Source organism: Triticum urartu, chromosome 5A (assembly GCF_056163025.1).
Source record: "Triticum urartu cultivar PI428250 chromosome 5A, HENAU_Tu73, whole genome shotgun sequence".
In the NCBI taxonomy this organism is placed as follows: domain Eukaryota; kingdom Viridiplantae; phylum Streptophyta; class Magnoliopsida; order Poales; family Poaceae; genus Triticum; species Triticum urartu.
Window position 1 is genome coordinate 490,515,662 of NC_141877.1, and position 16,599 is coordinate 490,532,260.

Below are 16,599 nucleotides of genomic sequence, written 5' to 3' on the forward strand. Positions count from 1 at the left end.
AGTAGACGAAACCAGCGCTCACGCAGCTCTCTACGAGGGCCGGCCCGAGAATGAGCGGACGAGCTCGCGCACCCCTCGATCATATGGGCCTCGGCCCGCTATCGAAACCTAACGTACGGGGAGGGTGTGCGCCGTGTACCATAATGCCTATATTCGGCGCTTAAGGCGCCGAATAGGATTTGGCCCCTTTGCATGCTGGAGCTATGGGCAGTTTTCTGCCTCCCGAGCACCAACATTAACTAAATCGGCCCCTCCCGAGCACCAATTTTGCAGTGGTTCGCGATGACTATTTCTCGCTTTAAGTGAGCCCTAAGCTAGCATCGCTGAAGGTTTTCCATTCTGTAGGTAACTGGACCGGCCTGTGTCCTATGTTGCTCTGCTTTTAAAAAAAGGAATGGAACCCTAGTTTGCTGGGTGACGCACAGCGCTCCTTCCCACTCGACTAACATCGTGTTCATGCTAAGTACTTTAGGCGTGTTCTACTTAAGGCGAAAAGAGCTGGTTTTTTTGGTTTTTTAATTTGTTCTCTGGATTTCTTTTTCTTTTTTCTTTTGTTTTCACCGGTTTTTCTATGTTTTTATTGGGTTTTTTGCTGCCTTTTTTCGTTGTTTCTCTGGGTTTCTTCATATCTTTTCGGTTTTTTCAATCTTTTTTTCATTTGTTTCTTTTTCATTTTTCTTTGGTGTATTTTGCTACTTTTTTTGTTTCTTTTGTTTTTCATTTCTACATTTTTCATACGTCAAGAAAAATTTTCTAATATACTTTAATATTTTTTCAAATACAAATTAACATTATTTTAACACGTGGTCAACATTTTCTATACCTATTAAAAAAATTCAAATGCTTGATTAACATTTACTAAATATAATATTAACATTTTTTAACACATGGTCAATATTTCTCTATAAACATTGAACATTTTCCAAATGCTTGATTAATATTCTTCATGTACTTGTTTAACAGTTTTTCAAATACTTGATTAACATTTTTATATTCATGATCAAGATTTTTTCAAAAACTTGTTCAACATTTTTCAAATACTTGGTCATCATTTTATAACAAATGCTTGATTAACATTTTTATATACATGATGAACATTTTCTTAAATACTTGCTCAATATTTATTAAATATTTGTTCAACATTTTTCAAATACCTATTCAACATTTTTAATTTTTTTATAATATATATTTTAAAATTTTTAAAATATAAACACAAGTATAATATTAAAACAAAAAACAAAGTGAGAAAACATAAGAAAAAACCACAAAAAGTGGTTGTGGCCTCCTGCACACGTGGGTTGGCCCAACTCGGTCGCCCTTCGGAGAGTCGAAAGCCAAAGTCGCTTAAGGCGAGATATAGGGGCACCCACAATGGTCGGGCCGACCCCTTTGCCGCGACACACGCAGCATAGTGGTCATCATGACCCATGCGCGATCGCTAGTGTGCTTCGTTGATTGGACCTGTCATTTGTCGAGCAGGACGGGCCTGGTAGGTCCATTTCAACCTGGCCACTCCTAAGAACTATGTGCCACTTCCAGTCCATCCTCGCAAACGATTGAATCCACTGGAGCAGTTGGGTTTATGGCAATGCTTCGCTATAGGGTGGTGCCACCACACTAGTGCAGAACCGGGCAATAGTGCCCTTTAGTGCACTTTAGTGCCGGTTCGGTAAGGCCCTTTAGTTGTCTATAGGTTGTCTATAGGTTGGTAAGGCCCTTTAGTGCCGGTTCGGTAACCGGCACTAAAGGGTGGGCACTAAAGGCCCCCCCTTTAGTACCGGTTCAGCATGAACCGGTGCTAAAGGGCAACCACGTGGCACGATCCAGCTCCGTGGGCGCGTAGGACATTAGTACCGGTTGGTAACACCAACCGGTACTAAATGTTTGGGTGTGTTTTGGTTTTATTTTTATTTTTACTTTAATTTTGTGTTTTCAATTTAATTTAGTGATTGTTTTACATTATAATGAGTTGTTAAATCATTAGGTGAATGTATCGCAGATTAATTTGACTGAATGCATGTGGATCCTAGCTAAATCATCAAGTATATGTCATATCCATATTATATATACTTGATCACCTAATTAAGTGATCGATATAATATGGATATGGCATATACTTGATCACTTAGCTAGAATCCATCCAATTGAAACTAATCTGCGGTTTCTTTCATAAATGATATAATAACTCGTCACCATCATCATCGTCATATTAATATAAAAACTCTTGCATCATATATATCATCACCAACAACACTAGCTTAAAGAAGAAATATTCACTTGTACCAGAAGCAAAGATATCATCGAGTGCTGACATGGTAATGATATTATAAGCGTTCATAACACCACAAAAGCAAATCACTCTTTGAGATTAAGTTCAGGACGAAGAACACGGACATGAGAGGACAACTACTAAGAGCATGAACTAGCTAATTAATCACTCTTGCTGCTCTCTCTCAGGTAAAATAGCATAGAACATGTATAGCTTACCTGATTCATCATATTGGAGCATGCAGATGAACATGTCTCCTAATCGTGGGTTGCACTTCTGATTGCTGCCCCCTAGTACTTCTCTGCGATCGTTCAAAATTTTGCTCCAGTCTTTTACTATTAAGCATTCCTCGCTATTAGAAATCCTGAATGCACTAAAGTGCATTGTAGGATATCTTGGCCGTAAGCTAACAATATTCATGGTACCTTTAGTCTCGATCCAATCAGGCACAACATTCATCGGGAGTCCCTGTTGAAGAACATCGTATAGTAACATACTTAGCAATGAAGTTTAGCTTAAAAAAAATAATGTATGCAAAAGATGCACTGAGGAGAAATAATAGAAATCTTACCATCTTTCCTAAATATATGTGACCGTAGTTCAGTATGAACACTATTGGTCGCACGTTTTGAGTACTAACATTTCTAAGTGAAGGAAAAAAATTTGTGACAAGAAGCTCAAGATCGTCAACATAGTCCAGGTCATGCTCCCGTGCCAACAACGGGAGTTTACCTTGTGGGAGTTCAATCCGGCGCAGCACCGAACTCTGAACAGGCTCTTCGATACGACTCATGAAGATGCCTAGAAGGTGCTGTTCAAGAGCGCCGAGGTCCCTCCCCCCATCACTGAGGATCGCGGATTCAGCGCGAAGCGCCACGCCAGTGCGGTAAGTTGTTTTACCTTTCACATGATACTTATTTTTATATAGATTGACTCTATGTGGGATCTAAACTCCCGTGCCTTTGACAGGACTGGCAGAAGAAGGCCGGACAAATCGACTGTCCGGCTCCCTTGCCCGAAGGCCCTGCAGACGCCCTTCTGGCGAAGATGTTGACTCCGGCCCCTTATAAGGTGCCGGAGAAGACCAAGAAGGCCAAGGGAGCTCGAAAGAGTTCCCGACGCCAGGCGTCGTCGGACTCGCCGTCCGATGACTCTACGGCGCACTCTTCCCCCGAAGAAGAGGAAGAGGAAGAAGAGGCTCCCCCACCGACTGGGGGAGACAAGAAAAGGAAGGCCGCCCCGACTGGGGAGGCCAGAGGGTCCAAGAAGGGAAGGACTCTCCTTCCGGACAGCTCCACCGCTGCCGACGAAAGTGAAGACGAGTGGTTGCCCAGGGCCAAGCCCCAAGGGAGATCGTAAGTATTCGTATACCAAAGTGACCCATAGGATTCCTTTGTCGCATTGCTTTCCCTAACACCGAACTCAATTGTGCAGGCCGCCCTGAGACAATATCGAGGTATCCTCGGACGGCTCCCTGGGCTCGTCGGACATGGATAGTGATCCAGTCCCGACCGCCACCTCCCCTCTTCCAGCCGATGACGCCGAGGTGCTATCTCAAGAGGCACCGGATCGAGGAGGGACAATCCCGGAGGCGCCTCAAGGCGACCTTTCGGACTCCGGGAGTCGAGGGGACGGGGTCCCCGAGAGCTCCGAGTTCGGCCCTCAGCCGAACACCGCGCCGGACCCTCCAATGGTTCCGAGCTCGGGAAGGCGGTCCCCTTCTAAGGGGGGCAAAACGCCTGTGCCGGTGACCTCTGCCCATCCAGAGGCGCCGGACAACCTGCTAGAGGCGCTTCACAGCGCTTCCATCGATGAGGAGCACCGCACCATCATGAGTGCGGTGATCCAGAAGGTTCAGTCCGCCAAGAGCGGATTGACTGAAGCCTGTACTAGCCTTCTAATAGGCTTCGAGGTAAGTGCTTTTAAAATGTAGTTGGAATATTACCGCATAGACAGTAGCCCCTGATGCTTTGTTCGGTGTTCACAAAGAAAAGCCAAACAGAGGATCAAATAATATCGCAGGAGTCTAATATAAGTATGTCAATATGTATATGCAGGCTTCGCTGCTAGCGTCCGCCGCACTAACTGCGGAGGTAGCCGTACTAAAGCAGGACCTCGATGGGTCCAAGAAAGAGCTCGGCCTTGTCAAGAGGTAGCTCGAGGAGAACGAGGGTAAGTAATACCCCGTCTATAGATATATAAAAAAGGACGCGATTGCAAAATGATAGGATCACTGTATGTTTTGCCAGGGGCCATGACCGAGGTGGCGACCCTGAAGCAAGCGCTGACCAAAGCCGAAGATACAGCGGCCAAGGAGCGCACCGAGCGAGAGAGGCACGAGGCTCGGGTGGGCGAGGTGCAGCAAGAGCTCCAGGCTCTCGTGACGAAGCACGAGGCGTTGGAGCTTAACTTGAAGACACGAGAGTCTGAGCTTGCCGCGGCCTGTGAGAGCGCGAAGAGTGCCAAGGCCGAGGCCCAGAAGGCCCTTCAGGAGATCGACGCGATGAAGAAGATAGCGGCGGGTAACGCTTTCTATATGCAAAGCAAGCATGTAAGAGTGAATTACCGATTATTTACCCGAATCCGGAGCTCTTCAGGAGCATTCGCAGATTTGCCCCGCAGTGTGTCCGATGCCGCACAATTTTACCAGGCCGAGGACGGGAGCTCGACGGAGAAGCTGTTCTGGTCTCAGTATGCTGAGGCCGAACATCCGGTGCCAATGAGCGACCAGCTGAAGCAGATGGTCGAGCTAGATAAGGCGCCCGATCAGGCCATGAAGGGCTTCATAGTCTGGTTGTGGCCTGGCGACGCCCTTCCGAACAGCTTCTTCGGCCTGGTGAGGCGGCTGGTGGATGCCTGCCCATGGCTGGAGGTCATCAAGCGATCCGTCTGCATTGAAGGTGCACGCCGGGCTTTCGCTCGTGTAAAAATGCAGTGGGTCAAGCTAGACGCCGTGATGCTGATCAAGGAGGGGCCGCCGGAGGGCAAGGAGCACCGCCACCTCGAGATGTACTACGAGGGTGTTCTGCCGGGTGCCCGTCTTATCGCGGATGAGTGTTCACAAAATGTAATATTTGAATAAGACTTGCTCGTTTGGTCCTGTATGTATGAGAACTTGTATCGTATTCGCTATGCAACGCTTGTTAGGATTTAAAATATTACCTTCTGTTTGACTGTTTATCCAATCTGAGAGATGGCTAGTCCTCGGCTTCTGCCCCCATGCCACGAGTGCTGGGGTGTTCGGGATAAACCTGAGCACTCTTGTTCCCATGTTTGGGTCCTTCGAGGGAGGTGTTCAGCACAACGAACAAGGCAACCGGACTAATGATGCTTTATCACTCTCACTTAGCCATAGAATTCTATAATTTTAAATTTCAGCGAAGCCCCTAGTATTCGGAAGGCCGAATTCGGGGCGCGATACATGCCTGTAAGCCGGACAGAGCCGGCCCCTAGCCCTAAGCGGCATAAGTCTTTAAGGACTCGAAAAACCTCGCCGAACAGCGACCAGTCTCTCGCCTTATCATGACAGTCAGTTTTAGATTTCTCTACTGAGGTGCTCAGCCCGGCAGAACCGGGGCACAATCACAGTAGTTCTCCTAGCGCTACCGTAGCCGATAGAGCGGAACGTAAGGTACCAAAACATAGGAGCCGGGCAAACCCAACATTTGACCAAAGACATGATTCGAAGCTGATGCATATAATGCTATAAGTTCGGGGTGCCGCACTTGTGAAAGTGTTCGGACTTTTCACACCATATTGTGGGTACGTAAGCCCCTGGTGCATTGGCCGTACCAGAGTGTACGGTTGCAAGGCGTCATTAATGAACACATGGATATATATATATATATATATATAACAAGAATGCAATAATAGTCGTAATGTCATGCATTGTTTATTAAAAAATTGCATTAAAGCAGAGTGATACATATGGTGCAATAAGCAAAAAGAGTAGGACTATGTCCCTTCCAAGGGCGAGCTGAGGAATGATATGAAATCTGTAATCAACCTAGGAATTCCGTTGTATAACATAGTTGTCTACCTCCTTGGTTGCTGTATCATGTGTTCGGCAATAGAGCTGCCGGACAGCGTTTCCAGAGATTAAAGTCCTGAAAGAAAAAGAAAAATAACCAAACGGGAAGCCCCTAGTGCGGTTTAGGCCGCGTTTTGGGGCGTGCCGCAGTTGTGCCCCCCCTCCCCACCTGTGCCCATGGCATTTTTAATGCGTAATTATGTACGCGCGACACGAGTATCGCCGTTGGGCTGGGATTGGGGTGGCCGCCATATTGCTACACGAGCTTAGATCGCGCCAGGCGGTCTATTTGCCGATTGCCCCGAACTGGTAGGTTGCTTGAGAGGCTACTTTGCGCTTCTGCTGCAAGGGCCGGGTGTGCTCCTCTGTTCGGAGAGAGCGCTATGTGTTTCCATTGACTGTAATAACTCCGCGAGGTCCTGGCATCTTGAGCTTGAGGTATGCATAATGTGGTACCGCATTGAATTTAGCAAATGCAGTTCGTCCGAGCAGCGCGTGATAACCACTGCGGAACGGGACTATATCGAAGATTAACTCTTCGCTTCGGAAGTTATCCGGGGATCCGAAGACCACTTCCAGTGTAATTGAGCCTGTGCAGTGGGCCTCTATGCCAGGAATGACGCCCTTAAAGGTCATTTTTGTGGGTTTGATCCTTGAGGGTTCTATACCCATTTTGCGCACTGTGTCCTGATAAAGCAGGTTCAGGCTGCTGCCGCCATCCATAAGGACTCGAGTGAGGTGAAATCCGTCGATGATTGGCTCTAGGACCAGTGCGACGAATCCGCGATGACTGATACTAGTGGGGTGGTCCCTGCGATCGAAGGTGATCGGACAGGAGGACCAAGGGTTGAATTTTGGGGTGACTGGCTCCAACGCATATACTCCCTGAGCGCACGCTTTCGCTCCCTCTTGGGGATGTGGGTTGCGTATATCATGTTCACTGTCCGCACTTGCAGGGGAAACCTCTTCTGTCCTCCAGTGTGCGGCTGCCGGGGTTCTTCCTCATCATCGCTATGCGGCCCCTTGTCCTTGTTTTCGGCAATTAACTTGCCGGCCTGCTTGAACACCCAACAATCCCTGTTGGTGTGATTGGCTGGCTTGTCTGGGGTGCCGTGTATTTGACATGAGTGATCGAGTATACGGTCCGGGATGGACGGACCCGGCGTACTTTGTTTGAATGGCTTTTTCCGCTGACCGGGTTTAGAGCCTTTGAATCCGGCATTGACTGCCTTATCCTCAGTATTTTCGCTGTTAATGCGGCGCTTATGTTTGTTGCGACGTGACCTGCTATTGCCGTCCTTGGTATCTGAGGTACCATGGTTCTTTGATATGTTATTACTGCGAGCCAGCCAGTTGTCTTCTCCTGCACAAAAGCGGGTCATGAGCGTCGTGAGGGCTGCCATAGATTTCGGCTTTTCCTGACCAAGGTGCCGGGCTAGCCACTCGTCTCGGATGTTGTGCTTGAAAGCTTCTAAGGCCTCTGCATCCGGATAGTCGACGATTTGATTTTTCTTTGTGAGGAATCGAGTCCAGAATTGCATGGCCATCTCTTCTGGCTGCTGGATTATGTGGCTTAGATCATTGGCGTCTGGTGGTCGCACATAAGTGCCCTGAAAGTTATCGAGGAATGCGGCTTCCAGATCTTCCCAACAGCTAATGGAGTCCGCTGGCAAGCTATTAAGCCAATGCCGCGTTGGTCCTTTGAGTTTTAGTGGGAGGTATTTGATGGCATGTAAGTCATCACCGCGGGGCATGTGGATGTGGAGGAGGAAGTCCTCAATCCATACTGCGGGATCTGTTGTGCCGTCGTATGATTCAATGTTTACAGGTTTGAAACCTTCTGGGAATTGATGTTCCATTACTTCGTCTGTGAAGCATAAGGGGTGTGCGACGCCTCTGTATTGGGCTATATCGCGACGCAGCTCGAATGGGTCTTGCCCGCTGTGTTCGGCCCGATCGGATTTGCTTTTAATGTATCTGACATGACGTTTACCGTCTCGCAAAGTGGTGTGCCCTCGTGATCTGTAGATCGATCTTGAATGCTTTGCTTTGTCCTCCAATATGCCTCGCAGGTCTGGCGTATCTCCCCATGCCTTTTTATTTGAATGGCGTTGCGGTGGAGGCTGAGCTTTTGGCTGGAATGTCTCTCTATCGCGGCCACGAGGTGGCCGATCAGCCATATCATACGCTTCTTCCTCCAGTCGGGGTAGTAACCTGCGCCTTGGGTAACTCTTGGCGGGGCGCTCGAGTTTATATTCCTCAGCCGCGAGGACTTCAGTCCATTTGTCAGCTAGCATATCTTGATCAGCTTGAAGCTGCTGCTGCTTTTTCTTCAGGCTATTTGCCATGGCCATAAGCCTGCGCTTGAAGCGCTCTTGTTCGACGGGATCCTCTGGTACGGCGAATTCATCATCGCTAAGGCTTGCCTCATCTTCGGAGGGGGGCATGTAATTGTCATCCTCCTCCTCTCCGCCAGTCGCTCTCTCAGGAGAGCTAACTCCTTCATCCTCCTGCTCTAAATGTTGCTGGAAGGGATTGTTGTTGTCTTCGGCGCTATCCGGAGTGTTATTATCTCCTGTGCCGGTATCACCACTTTTGCTTTGGCGGGACTTAGAGCGGCACCGCTGACGTCGATGCTTGGGTTGCTTCTTGGAGGGGTCATCCTCCGCTATCTCGTCGCCATTGCCTTCATTGGGTGTATCCACCATGTATATGTCATACGACGAGGTGGCTTTCCAGTGCCCTATAGGTGCTGGTTCATGTTCGTCTCCTACATTGTTGTCCATACCGTCGATGTCTTCGGAGTCGAAGTCGAGCATGTCGGTTAAATCATCAACAGTGGCTACAAAGTGGGTGGTGGGTGGGCGTCGAATTTCTTCATCGCCCGCATCCCAATCCTGTTGGCCATAATCCGGCCAGGGCTCTCCTGACAAAGAGAGAGACCTTAGTGAATTCAGAATGTCGCCGAAGGGCGAGTGCTGAAAGATATCCACAGCGGTGAATTCCATGATCGGCGCCCAATCGGATTCGATTGGCAGGGGCGCGGATGGTTCGGGGTCCGGAAGAGAGTCCGACACCTTGGAGTCATGGGCTATGCAGAGGATTATGCTGGTGTTTGGCTCGATCACCGTCGAGACTGCAGCCCCTGAGGTGGTGTCTAGCCACCCGTCCTCGATTGGCGTAGTTGGCTCCGAGCTAAGGGTCGGAGCTGATGCGGGCGCGGCCTCTAGGGTACTGTCCGGTGGCAGAGCTAGGTCATACCCATCGCAACAGTGTGGCGCGCCCGGCTGTGGCTCGAATCCGTCGAAGATCAAGTCCCCGCGGATGTTGGCCGTGTAATTCAAACTTCCAAATCTGACCTGATGGCCTGGGGCGTAGCTTTCAATCTGCTCCAGATGGCCAAGCGAATTAGCCCGCAGTGCAAAGCCGCCAAATACGAAGATCTGTCCGGGGAGAAAACTCTCACCTTGGACCGCATCGCTATCGATGATAGTAGGAGTCATCAAGCCTAACGGCGACGACACAGAGGAACTCTCAATGAAAGCACCAATGTCGGTGTCAAAACTGGCGGATCTCGGGTAGGGGGTCCCGAACTGTGCGTCTAGGCCGGATGGTAACAGGAGGCAAGGGACACAAAGTTTTACCCAGGTTCGGGCCCTCTTGATGGAGGTAAAACCCTACGTCCTGCTTGATTAATATTGATGATATGGGTGTTACAAGAGTAGATCTACCACGAGATCAGAGAGGCTAAATCCCTAGAAGCTAGCCTATGGTATGATTGTATGTTGTGATTGTCGTCCTACGGACTAAAACCCTTCGGTTTATATAGACACCGGATAGGGTTAGGGTTACACAAGGTCGGTTACAAAGGAGGAGATATCCATATACGTATTGCTTAGCTTGCCTTCCACGCCAAGTAGAGTCCCATCCGGACACGAGACGAAGTCTTCAATCTTGTATCTTCATAGTCTAACAGTCCGGCCTATGGAGATAGTCCGACTGTCCGGAGACGCCCTAATCCAGGACTCCCTCAAGGCCCACAAGGCAGCGCCCCAAATTTTTTTATATAGTTTTTTTTCATTTCTGCTTTATTTTTTCTTCTATTTATTTCTGAGTAGTTTTTTCTTTTCTGCTATATATATTTTGAGTAGTTTTTTTATACAGTTTTTTTATTTTCTGCTATAGTTTTTTTCTTTTCTGCTATTTTTTCTTTTCTGCTTTATTTATTTATATATTTTTTCTTTTCTGCTATAGTTTCAACATTTTCACAATTCATTTTGTAGTGATTTTCAATTTCACGGTCATTTAGCTCTCTAAACAATCAGGTAAATGACTGAAAACAGCAAATGTAGTCAGAACATGTTGGAAATTGAGGACGTCGCTTTGAATGCTGCATACTGAACGAAAAAGAAGTCCGGAGTTCAAATAAGTTTAAAAAACATTGAAGTGCCCATGTAACAGATGAGTTCTCGTCCGAACCCCTGATACTCCAAAAGAGATTGTCCAGTTTGTACACGAAGTGCATCCAGTTTTTGCCGTGACCCTCTCTACTCTTTCGCACATGCTATGCGGGTGAAATGATGATACCATGCCAAGTTTCAACATTTTCACAGTTTATTTTGTAGTGATTTTCAATTTCACGGTCATTTAGCTCTCTAAACAATTAGGTAAATGACTGAAAAATAGCAAATGATGTTAGAACATGTTGGAAATTGATGACGTCGCTTTGAATGTTGCATACTGAACACACAAGAAGTCCGGAGTTCAAATAAGTTTAAAAAACCTTGAAGTGCCCATGTAACAGATGAGTTCTCGTCCGAAACCCTGATACTCCGAAAGAGATTGTCCAGTTTGTACACGAAGTGCGTCCAGTTTTTGCCGTGACCCTCTCTACTCTTTCGCACATGCTATGCGGGTGAAATGATGATACCATGCCAAGTTTCAACATTTTCACAGTTCATTTGTAGTGATTTTCAATTTCACGGTCATTTAGCTCTCTAAACAATTAGGTAAATGACTGAAAAACAGCAAATGTAGTCAGAACATGTTGGAAATTGATGACGTCGCGTTGAATGCTGTATACTGAACGCAAAAGAAGTCCGGAGTTCAAATAAGTTTAAAAAACTTATGAAGTGCCCATGTAACAGATGAGTTCTCGTCCGAAACCCTGATACTCCGAAAGAGATTGTCCGGTTTGTACACGAAGTGCGTCCAGTTTTTGCCGTGACCCTCTCTACTCTTTCGCACATGCTATACGGGTGAGATGAAGATACCGTGCCAAGTTTCAACATTTTCACAGTTCATTTTGTAGTGATTTTCAATTTCACAGTCATTTAGCTCTCTAAACAATTAGGTAAATGATTGAAAAACAGCAAATGTAGTCAGAACATGTTGGAAATTGATGACGTCGCTTTGAATGCTACATATTGAACGCAAAAGAAGTCCGGAGTTCAAATAAGTTTAAAAAACATTGAAGTGCCCATGTAACAGATGAGTTCTCGTCCGAAACCCTGATACTCCGAAAGAGATTGTCCAGTTTGTACACGAAGTGCGTCTGGTTTTTGCCGTGACCCTCTCTACTTTTTCGCACATGCTATGCGGGTGAAATGATGATACCATGCCAAGTTTCAACATTTTCACAGTTCATTTTGTAGTGATTTTCAATTTCACGGTCATTTAGCTCTCTAAACAATTAGGTAAATGACTGAAAAACAGCAAATGATGTTAGAACATGTTGGAAATTGATGACGTCGCTTTGAATGTTGCATACTGAACACACAAGAAGTCCGGAGTTCAAATAAGTTTAAAAAACCTTGAAGTGCCCATGTAACAGATGAGTTCTCGTCCGAAACCCTGATACTCCGAAAGAGATTGTCCAGTTTGTACACGAAGTGCGTCCAGTTTTTGCCGTGACCCTCTCTACTCTTTCGCACATGCTATGCGGGTGAAATGATGATACCATGCCAAGTTTCAACATTTTCACAGTTCATTTGTAGTGATTTTCAATTTCACGGTCATTTAGCTCTCTAAACAATTAGGTAAATGACTGAAAAACAGCAAATGTAGTCAGAACATGTTGGAAATTGATGACGTCGCGTTGAATGCTGTATACTGAACGCAAAAGAAGTCCGGAGTTCAAATAAGTTTAAAAAACTTATGAAGTGCCCATGTAACAGATGAGTTCTCGTCCGAAACCCTGATACTCCGAAAGAGATTGTCCAGTTTGTACACGAAGTGCGTCCAGTTTTTGCCGTGACCCTCTCTACTCTTTCGCACATGCTATACGGGTGAGATGAAGATACCGTGCCAAGTTTCAACATTTTCACAGTTCATTTTGTAGTGATTTTCAATTTCACAGTCATTTAGCTCTCTAAACAATTAGGTAAATGATTGAAAAATAGCAAATGTAGTCAGAACATGTTGGAAATTGATGACGTCGCTTTGAATGCTACATATTGAACGCAAAAGAAGTCCGGAGTTCAAATAAGTTTAAAAAACATTGAAGTGCCCATGTAACAGATGAGTTCTCGTCCGAAACCCTGATACTCCGAAAGAGATTGTCCAGTTTGTACACGAAGTGCGTCTGGTTTTTGCCGTGACCCTCTCTACTTTTTCGCACATGCTATGCGGGTGAAATGATAATACCATGTCAAGTTTCAACATTTTCACAGTTCATTTTGTAGTGATTTTCAATATCACGGTCATTTAGCTCTCTAAACAATTAGGTAAATTACTGAAAAACAGCAAATGAGGTCAGAACATGTTGGAAATTGATGACGTCGCTTTGAATGTTGCATAATGAACACACAAGAAGTCTGGAGTGCAAATAAGTTTAAAAAACATTGAAGTGCCCATGTAACAGATGGGTTCTCGTCCGAAACCTTGATACTCCGAAAGAGATTGTCCAGTTTGTACACGAAGTGCGTCCAGTTTTTGCCGTGACCCTCTCTACTCTTTCGCACATGCTATGCGGGTGAAATGATGATACCATGCCAAGTTTCAACATTTTCACAGTTCATTTTGTAGTGATTTTCAATTTCACGGTCATTTAGCTCTCTAAACAATTAGGTAATTGACTGAAAAACAGCAAATGATGTCAGAACATGTTGCAAATTGATGACGTCGCTTTGAATTCTGCATAATGAACACACAAGAAGTCCACAGTTCAAATAAGTTTAAAAAACCTAGAAGTGCCCATGTAACAGATGAGTTCTCGTCCGAAACCCTGATACTCCGAAAGAGATTGTCCAGTTTGTACACGAAGTGCGTCCAGTTTTTGCCGTGACCCTCTCTTCTCTTTCGCACATGCTATGCGGGTGAAATGATGATACCATGCCAAGTTTCAACATTTTCACAGTTCATTTTGTAGTGATTTTCAATTTCATGGTCATTTAGCTCTCTAAACAATTAGGTAAACGACTGAAAAACAGCAAATGTAGTCAGAACATGTTGGAAATTGATGACGTCGCTTTGAATGCTGCATACTGAACGCAAAAGAAGTCCGGAGTTCAAATAAGTTTAAAAAACATGGAAGTCCCCATGTAACAGATGAGTTCTCGTCCGAAACCATGATACTCCGAAAGAGATTGTCCAGTTTGTACACAAAGTGCGTCTAGTTTTTGCTGTGACCCTCTCTACTCTTTTGCACATGCTATGCGGGTGAAATGATGATACCATGCCTAGTTTCAACATTTTCACAGTTCATTTTGTAGTGATTTTCAATTTCACGATCATTTAGCTCTCTAAACAATTAGGTAAATGACTGAATAACAGAAAATGTAGTCAGAACATGTTGGAAATTGATGACGTCCCTTTGAATGCTGCATACTGAACGCAAAAGAAGACCGGAGTTCAAATAAGTTTAAAAAACATGGAAGTGCCCATGTAACAGATGAGTTCTCGTCCGTAACCCTGATACTCCGAAAGAGATTGTCCAGTTTGTACACGAAGTGCGTCCAGTTTTTGCGTGACCCTCTCTAATCTTTCGCACATGCTATGCGGGTGAAATGATAATACCATGTCAAGTTTCAACATTTTCACAGTTCATTTTGTAGTGATTTTCAATATCACGGTCATTTAGCTCTCTAAACAATTAGGTAAATGACTGAAAAACAGCAAATGAGGTCAGAACATGTTGGAAATTGATGACGTCGCTTTGAATGTTGCATAATGAACACACAAGAAGTCTGGAGTGCAAATAAGTTTAAAAAACATTGAAGTGCCCATGTAACAGATGAGTTCTCGTCCGAAACCTTGATACTCCGAAAGAGATTGTCCAGTTTGTACACGAAGTGCGTCCAGTTTTTGCCGTGACCCTCTCTACTCTTTCGCACATGCTATGCGGGTGAAATGATGATACCATGCCAAGTTTCAACATTTTCACAGTTCATTTTGTAGTGATTTTCAATTTCACGGTCATTTAGCTCTCTAAACAATTAGGTAAATGACTAAAAAACAGCAAATGATGTCAGAACATGTTGGAAATTGATGACGTCGCTTTGAATGCTGCATAATGAACACACAAGAAGTCTGGAGTTCAAATAAGTTTAAAAAACATTGAAGTGCCCATGTAACAGATGAGTTCTCGTCCGAAACCCTGATACTCCGAAAGAGATTGTCCAGTTTGTACACGAAGTGCGTCCAGTTTTTGCCGTGACCCTCTCTTCTCTTTCGCACATGCTATGCGGGTGAAATGATGATACCATGCCAAGTTTCAACATTTTCACAGTTCATTTTGTAGTGATTTTCAATTTCATGGTCATTTAGCTCTCTAAACAATTAGGTAAACGACTGAAAAACAACAAATGTAGTCAGAACATGTTGGAAATTGATGACGTCGCTTTGAATGCTGCATACTGAACGCAAAAGAAGTCCGGAGTTCAAATAAGTTTAAAAAACATGGAAGTCCCCATGTAACAGATGAGTTCTCGTCCGAAACCATGATACTCCGAAAGAGATTGTCCAGTTTGTACACAAAGTGCGTCTAGTTTTTGCTGTGACCCTCTCTACTCTTTTGCACATGCTATGCGGGTGAAATGATGATACCATGCCTAGTTTCAACATTTTCACAGTTCATTTTGTAGTGATTTTCAATTTCACGATCATTTAGCTCTCTAAACAATTAGGTAAATGACTGAATAACAGAAAATGTAGTCAGAACATGTTGGAAATTGATGACGTCCCTTTGAATGCTGCATACTGAACGCAAAAGAAGACCGGAGTTCAAATAAGTTTAAAAAACATGGAAGTGCCCATGTAACAGATGAGTTCTCGTCCGTAACCCTGATACTCCGAAAGAGATTGTCCAGTTTGTACACGAAGTGCGTCCAGTTTTTGCGTGACCCTCTCTAATCTTTCGCACATGCTATGCGGGTGAAATGATAATACCATGTCAAGTTTCAACATTTTCACAGTTCATTTTGTAGTGATTTTCAATATCACGGTCATTTAGCTCTCTAAACAATTAGGTAAATGACTGAAAAACAGCAAATGAGGTCAGAACATGTTGGAAATTGATGACGTCGCTTTGAATGCTGCATAATGAACACACAAGAAGTCTGGAGTGCAAATAAGTTTAAAAAACATTGAAGTGCCCATGTAACAGATGAGTTCTCGTCCGAAACCTTGATACTCCGAAAGAGATTGTCCAGTTTGTACACGAAGTGCGTCCAGTTTTTGCCGTGACCCTCTCTACTCTTTCGCACATGCTATGCGGGTGAAATGATGATACCATGCCAAGTTTCAACATTTTCACAGTTCATTTTGTAGTGATTTTCAATTTCACGGTCATTTAGCTCTCTAAACAATTAGGTAAATGACTAAAAAACAGCAAATGATGTCAGAACATGTTGGAAATTGATGACGTCGCTTTGAATGCTGCATAATGAACACACAAGAAGTCTGGAGTTCAAATAAGTTTAAAAAACATTGAAGTGCCCATGTAACAGATGAGTTCTCGTCCGAAACCCTGATACTCCGAAAGAGATTGTCCAGTTTGTACACGAAGTGCGTCCAGTTTTTGCCGTGACCCTCTCTACTCTTTCGCACATGCTATGCGGGTGAAATGATGATACCATGCCAAGTTTCAACATTTTCACAGTTCATTTCGTAGTGATTTTCAATTTCACGGTCATTTAGCTCTCTAAACAATTAGGTAAATGACTGAAAAACAGCAAATGTAGTCAGAACATGTTGGAAATTGATGACGTCGCTTTGAATGCTGCATACTGAACGCACAAGAAGTCTGGAATTCAAATAAGTTTAAAAAACATTGAAGTCCCCATGTAACAGATGAGTTCTC